The 8119-nt window shown below is 44.0% G+C and overlaps 1 non-coding gene across 1 annotated transcript; it reads left to right on the top strand.

Moving 5' to 3' along the window:
* Positions 1-7556: 7556 nt before the first annotated feature.
* Positions 7557-7639, top strand: TRNAS-AGA (transfer RNA serine (anticodon AGA)). Its single transcript has one exon. It is a non-coding gene; the product is annotated as a tRNA-Ser (tRNA).
* The last annotated feature ends 480 nt before the right edge of the window (positions 7640-8119 follow it).

Here is an 8119-nt window from a genome sequence, read left to right as displayed (position 1 = left end):
CATTATTTAGCTCATCCTCTGGAAAGATCCGGCAAAATGGAGGGACAACCTGGATATACAATATATGCATCAAGGTGGGCCCCACACTATGGGCTGTGCCTAATCGGCTTCTGGTGGAAGAAGAGAGCCCTTTGGTAATACCTGGCACTAGAGCTGTGCACGAGATGACTCAACTCATCCTACACATTTAGACCCAACTTGATCCAAACTAAGTGGGTGAGTCAATCCAAATTAAGTAGACTTTGTCCAATCCAAACTCAAATCAAGTTAAGTTCGGTCGCTCAGTAACTTGCATTCAGGATCTATAATAATTTCATATGATGAAATTCATATATATATATATATATATATATATATATATATATATATATAATGGTTCTATGTTGTCTACCTCAGGAGAACTTCCCATGAGATCGAGCCGTGTGGGCCCCACCGTGATGCGTGTTGAACATCTACCCCATCAGTCAGATGCACCATTCCATTGTGGTCCTAGGTCTCAAAAATCAAGTCAATCTGTGACTTGTATGGGCCACACCACATACAGAAGTGGGGAGGGGCCATGCACCATTAAAACATTCATAATCATTTTTTGGGCCCAGAAAGATGTGGTTTGCAAATCCAGCCCTCCATTATGTGTGTCCCACTTGGATGAGGGTTCAGACCAAGTTTCAGCAGCATTTAAAACTCAAGTGGGCCCCACCAAGTGCTTTTATACGTTCACATGATTTTAGATGGTATGGCCCACCTGAGTTCCGTATATGGCTGATTTTTGGGATATCCCATAATTTAGAGGGGACCCATCAAATGCACGGTGTTGATGGTCGACACGCATCACGGTGGGGCCCACACAGCTTGACCTCACGGTTGCTTATCGTAAGGTTGAGCGCATAATACCTTTTCCCTATATATATATATATATATATATATATACACACACACATATATAACCGGTGGGTACTGTAGGTGCATCTAGGTTTAGGGTTGTGATTGAGCTTGATTTGAAAACAGATGGATGGAGTAGATATACAATGCATAGATGAAGGTGGGCCCACGATAAGGATCCTATGGACATTACTCATCATAGGTCGCAGCTAATATTCCTTGCTAATCAAGCAGATTTTGTAAATATTTTTTTTATCTTATAAAATTATCATGAGATGACATGGCCTAATTAAATTTTAGAAGAAAGAAATTAAAGGCGGATTAGCTACTGACCAGTTGAGTAGCTAGACTCACTACTGAAGTGACGCCACCAAGTTCTATGGGGCCCACCATGATGTATGTGTTGTATCCACACTGTCCATACATTTGTAGAGATCATTTTAGGGCATGATCAAAAGAATGAGGCAGATCCAAAGCTGGAGTGGACCCCACCACAGAAAACAGTGAGGAGAATGACATCCATGGTTGAAGCCTTTCTAAGGTCCATCGTAATTTTTATTTGAGATCCAACCTGTTCATAAGTTAACACAGACATTAAAGAAGCGGAAACACAAATATCAGCTTGATTGAAAACTTTTGTGGCCCTTAGAAGTTTTTAACAGTGAGTGTACTCTCTTCACTGTTTTTTGTGGTGGGTCCACTTGAGTTTTGGATCTAATTCATTCTTTAGCTCATGCCCTAAAATAATCTCTCCAAATGGATGGACGGTGTGGATACAAAACATACATCATGGTGGGACTGACATAACTAGGTGGAGTCACTTTAGTAGCGAGTCTCGCTATTGAACGTGTGCACTAAATCCCCAAATGGAAACTTAAATAAAAATCACGGTGGACCTTAAATTAACACAAACATTAAAGAAGCAAAAACACAAATATTAGCTTGATCAAAAACTTTTGTGACCCTTAGAAGTTTTTAATGGTGGGCGTGACTCTCTCCATTGTTTTCTGTGGTGGGGTCTACTCGAGTTTTGGATCTGATTCATTCTTTGGCTCATGCCCTAAAATGATCTCTCCAAATAGATGAACGGTGTGGATACAAAACATACATCATGGTGGGACCCACATAACTAGGTGACATCACTTTAGTAGCGAGTCTTGCTACTCAACCTGTGCGTTGAATCCCCGAAAGGAAGGAAGCGGATTGCGTAGTGAGTAACTACGCTCAGCATACTGAGTAAACTACGTGGGGTCCACCATGATTTATATATTTTATCCACTCCATCCATCAATTTTACCAAATAATTTTAGGGCTTGAGACCAAAAATGAAGAATATACAATGTTCAAATGGACCACACCATAAGAAACAGTTGAATTGAACTTTTATTGTTGAAAATTTCTTGGGGGCTACAAAAGTTTTCGATCAAGCTTATATTTGTGTTTTACCTTCATCTATGTCTGTATGATCTTATGAACAAGTTGGATGACAAATAAACATCACCGTGGGGCCTAACAAGGTTTCAACGGTGGAAATCATTAACCCCACTGTTTACTGTGGTATGATCCACTTGATATTTGGATATACTTCAATTTTGGGTTCAGCCCCTTAAATTAGATGGAAAAACGGATGGACAGCGTGGATAGACCACATACATACAAGGTGGGCCCAACTGAATTTACTCAGTACGATAAGAGCCTACTGTACTCAGTACCCAATCCGAATTCCAAATGGAAACGGTATAACGTTTCCGTTAGACTTTTCTAAAGCGTAATTTTTTTAATATATTTTAAAAATTGGTGACATGACACTTACAGTAACGTGGACCAATAATAAAGGTGGAATCAGTTGCTCACTTTTTACATAAAACAGAGGATCGGCATATTAGTTTATCTAGATACAGAAATCCCCGAGATCAAGCTGTGCATAAGACATAGAGATCTAGGGTTTGGATGTCTTACCTAATTGAGACGTCATGGATGAATAATCAGAACACCAGAGAAAACAAAGCTAGGATCTTCCTCTCCTTCACACCCTTTTGCAGAACAATAGATGAGACTTAAACTTCTACCGTGGTGTAGGATCGGGGACTCAGCTATCTTATATAGATTCTATGAAGATGAGAGCTTGAAACCCATCACACTTCTCCCTCACGGCTCCACACTGTTTTAATCCTAGTTAAACACAAACAGCCCTGCGTATTGAGCTATAGCATTCCAACCCCTTACGCATTCATATGCAGAGTATCTGTATAAATCACACTGAAGTGGGCTCCACTGGTTTACCTGATCACACAGTCCAACTGTCAGGTCAATCTAGACCGTTGATCAATAAGGCCCACCTTATAGAGTTCTTACATTCTCTCACTTGGGCCATATTGAAGAATGTCAATGGTTTTATCTGTAAAATTCTTTTGAAAAATTAGTTTTGATTTAAAGAAAACATCCAAATGATTGACCAATGCAACTGTTGGATAATATGGGTAATGCTATTCAATTTGGTCCATCAAAACTGTTAGCATCGAATCGTAGTAGTCATCACAACATTTAATTTAAGCGATGTGAGGCTAAACGCGGTCACAAATACCAACAATCTTGATGACATAGATCTAATAATAGGAAGTGTGGTATAAGGATTTCACACTCAGTGTGATGATGTGTGCCTATCCTTGAGAGGTCATGAAGCTTTCAAATGTTTCCAACAAGACATGACTGAAGTTCTACTTACTCAAATTAGATTACGCATATTAAGTGAGAAACAGAAATAAAACTTTATATTAAAATCATCAAAACGGTATAAAATGAGATCTCTAAATGTCTGTGAAAATCAAAATGTGCTCGACTCCCACTAACTGAAAACATCTATGGGATCAATGACTCCTATGGATGTCATATGCTCCTAAAATGGCGTGATAGGGAGTCCTTTAGTGAGCAGATTTGCAATCATCTTCTTAGTGCCGATGAACTCCACGGACACTTGATGATTCTGAACTCTTTCCTTTACAACAAGATATTTGATGTCGATATGCCTCAACCTTGATGAATCCTTCTTGTTGCTAGAGAAGGAAATAATAGCTGAATTATCGCAAAATAATCTCAATGGTTTCGGGATATGCTCTAGTACCCGTAAACCTGAGAAGAAACTTTGTACCATAATGCTTGATTAGATGCCTCGTGACAGGCAATAAATTCAACTTCCATGATAGATGAGGCTGTGGTAGACTGTTTCATGCTTTTCCAAGACATAGCTCCTCTAACCACCATAAAGATGTATCCTGAGGTGGACTTCTTAGTGTCAACGCAGTCAGCAAAATCTGCGTTTGAATATTTAATCAACTCCAATTGATCAGATTTTCTGTATGTGAGTCCGAAGTCCTTCGATCTTTGTAGATACCGTAATACTTTTTTTGCAGCTATCCAATGTTGGAGCGGCTTCGCCCCCTCTATCTCAGCTAATGTTAAGCCCTCCTTCTGTCGGGCCTCGTTCAGTTGGATCTTTAGAGTAGCTTACTCCTCCGCAGATCTCTCCAGGTCCTATCGGAAGGCTCCGAACTCAGCAGTCTTGTCCTGGAGTGCCGCTTCCGCTTGCTCGCACTCCTCAGCCACTCACCTTATTGATCGGTGGGCGGACAGAAAAGCAGGAACGAGCTAAAACAAAGAAGACATGTTAGAAAACATCAACAGTTTACAAACGGACACGCATAGCTAAAGGGAGGAAGTTTACCTTATAGTAGTACGCAACGACGTCAACCAGAAGAGTCACCAGATGAGTTTGACTAGCTCGATGATCTGCACCTTTTGGACATGCCTGGTTGTCCATGCAGCAAAGCTGTTCATATAATATCCAGGAGGCAGAGGGCCTGATCCCTCGGCCTCATCGGCTCATTGGCCTAAGGTATCACCCTTCCCGGCCAGAGCTTGGGTTGTTGGGGGCTGGGGCTCCTCGGCAGGGCGAGCCTCCGGGGCCGAGGGAGTTTCCTTCGAATCTACCAGCTCCAGAGTCGTTGGCTGAGGATGAATTGCCGAAGCAAGAGCGCCCTGAGCTCCTTCACTCGCGGTGGTCGGGGCCAGGGCCGGCTACTCGTGAGCCCTTCAGCAATGGGCTCCGACCTTGCCTCCACAGCTATGAAGGACCCTGCCCGCTTCGCCGGAGGTAAAACAATCCTCCTCTTCACGAACGACTTCTTCTGGGCCATCTCAAGTTCAGAAGGGGGGCGCACCCTTTTCACAAGGTGTGAAAGGACAGCCATTCCTATGCAACATGACACTTCTGGTTAATACAAAAGAATCACAATCCGAACATAACCTTCAAGAAGAATCTATGACCTACTATCTACTTGATGGAGCGGGTGGGGAAAGTCTGGATTGATGTAGGAGGTCGGGTGTGATCAGCTTGCTTCAGGCCCTGCAAGTGGCGTCTATCACCTTTGCTCAGTTTACCTGATGGAGTTGAAGGTCGGAGTGAAGGGGTTGAGTACGAGGAAAACCTACAAAACGACCATTGGTGAGCGAGCATAATTACAAAATCTAAAGGAATTTACAAGTCCATTGCTCGACAATGTCTAACCTAGATTGGTGAATTCATTGGTAACCCGAGACTGCAACCCAGCTAAGTTAACAACTAGGGCCTCCCACTCTCTGGATGCTTAGAACCATTTGTCCTTCCATTTTTTGTTGGAGGACAGATTGCTAGTGATAAGGGCCTGGCCCTTGTTCATCAATGCCGAGAAATAGCACCAGCTCAGATGCTTAGGGCTGACTTTTGGTTTATACAAGTATAGGAATTCTTCGACTGTCAGCTCGGCATTTTCGAGCTAGAACCAAAGAATGTAGGTCCCCAGCAGAGCTCTCCAAGCATTAGGAATGATTTGGCCCAAAGCTAGCCTCAAACGAGAGGTGACCTCTTATACAATGCGATGGATGGGGAGGTGGAGGCCACATTACAAGGCGATTAGATAGATGACCACCTCGCGCTTGTGAGGATCACCTGGGACTTCGCCTCACTCGGGAGCTCGGAGTACCACGATGTCTAGTATTTAGTACTTTAACCTATTCCGAACTAGGTCAGTCCCTCTCTACCTTGACTCGGGAGGGCCAACATCAACGAGTTTCTTAGCCGAAGACTGAGGTATGGCCCGGTCGTGACCCAATGGTATTAGAGACGGCGGATCGTAGGGAGCTCCTAACTGGGAATCTATGCTCTCTAGCTCAGAGTCACCTTGGAAAGCCCTGGGCTTGAGCCATTTGTCCGAAATATCGGACATATCGGTCAAAATGAAAAGAAAAAAGAGTAAAAGCAAGGAAGGAGAAGGGAGATGAGCTTGTCAGAGTAGGATTTCCGACTTATCAAAAATCGCCTAGTCTGGAAAGTCTGAAGGAGTTGCAGCGAAAGCGGAAGCAAATGGTTGGGATACTAAGGTTTTCCCCCTTTTTATAGAGGTCCTCGGCCGCAGGCAGTAATTGTCCACATTTAATGCCGTAGTCAAGGAGGCGCTACAGCTCATGTTACTTTCCACGGGGCAACCGCCCATTCGCAATTCTGACCCGATCTTCAAGGCAAGGCCATGTGCCCACACACCACTGGCCGAAAACCGAAGGGACGTCATACCAACACATGCCTCTTCTAGTATGCCATTTCGATCTCCGCACCTGCCGCGTTTCCCTCTCCTACAATGATGACAAATCGATCTGACCTCTGAGACGAAAGACATTACATAAGTGTCAGTCCCCACTTACTTCTCGAGCTTGTGGAACAAGCTCGGAAGTAGTGGGACTATTGTTATGGGTAAAAATGGACAGACCAAGAGTGACCCGTATAAGAGAAAGTGTAGTGTTCCTGAGGAGTAGCTCGGGTTTGATGGTTGGACGCGACCCAGTGGTTCGACCATGAGTAGAGAAGTCCAGGCTGCCAACGAACTATTGTTTGAATCAGTATGACCTACGCATCGAAAGCGACCTCAACCATAGCTTGACATCCAACTTTGGAAGATTGCCCTCAGGGCGGCTTCAGACCTCGAACCTAAAGGTCGGCCTCAGCTGGTCGACTTTGACCACCTACCCCGGTGTTCTCGGTCCCAACTACTCAACTTGTTGCTAAAATCGTTCCAAGATCTCTGCCGACGATCTTAGAAAACAGCTACAATATGTACCTACCAACTGAGGAAATTTTCCATCTAGGTAACCTGCACTATGGCTATAAATAGAGCCAGAAACAATAGAGAAAGGTAACCCCAATTTGACTGAAACTCAGTTCCTGATCTCTAACTTAGGCATCGGATGGTCCCCTGCTATAGTTAGGGTCTCCGTTGTCACCTTATCTGTGCATATATCTGAAGCTCTGGATAGTACGACCAAATTCACGCATCGACATAAAGCATTAAAGATTAGTAGTTAAGGTTGCCAAAATGGCTTCATTTGTGGGCCAGGGCACATCCATAGTGGGGTTCCCACGATCAATGCATGTATACGCATGCTGCGATTGCCTTGGGGGCACTTGCACGGATAGGGTCCCAGGAAACTGAAAGATGGACGATGACTCACGAATTACGTAAGAAACTGCATATGTGGAATATACTAATACACATGGCTGAAAAACCCAGAAATGTAGATTAATCAATTAGTATCTAAAAGAGAATATCTCCAAACTAACTAGTATCTAAAAGAGAATGTTTCATGAAGGTGGATGTGCCGGAGTGGTTATCGGGCATGACTAGAAATCATGTGGGCTTTGCCCGCGCAGGTTCGAATGCTGCCGTCATCCATAGTGTGGTCCACCTGATAGATGGCCTAGAACCCGGCACAAATCCATAGTGCGGCCCACGTGATAGATGGCCTAGAACCCGGCACAAATCCATATGCCGCCCAACCCGACCGGCTAAGTAAAAGCCTCTACGTACGATCCAGGCCCAGGACTAGGCCCATTCGGGCAGAACAAACAGGCCCAAGCCCGGAATGGCCACCCATTTTCATGACAGATGTGGGCTGTTCATTAAGTGCTCGTGCATTGTCTATGACATAAATGCCATTGAAATCCTAAACGTGCCAAAATTTCACGCCCAGCCCATCCTCGAGCCTACTATTCCTGGCCAAGTCTGGCGGGCCAGCCCAGCCCATTAACAGCCCTATCTGATAGTTACATGACATCCACCACTAAAGGCTAGAGGTGTCTGTTCACATGTCAACACCAGTGAAGAGTTAGTGGAATAGTTGGTGGATTTCTTTCTTAATCGTCTGTTTGTTG

Source organism: Magnolia sinica, chromosome 8, assembly GCF_029962835.1.
Source record: "Magnolia sinica isolate HGM2019 chromosome 8, MsV1, whole genome shotgun sequence".
In the NCBI taxonomy this organism is placed as follows: domain Eukaryota; kingdom Viridiplantae; phylum Streptophyta; class Magnoliopsida; order Magnoliales; family Magnoliaceae; genus Magnolia; species Magnolia sinica.
This window is presented reverse-complemented; position numbering and strand designations above follow the sequence as displayed.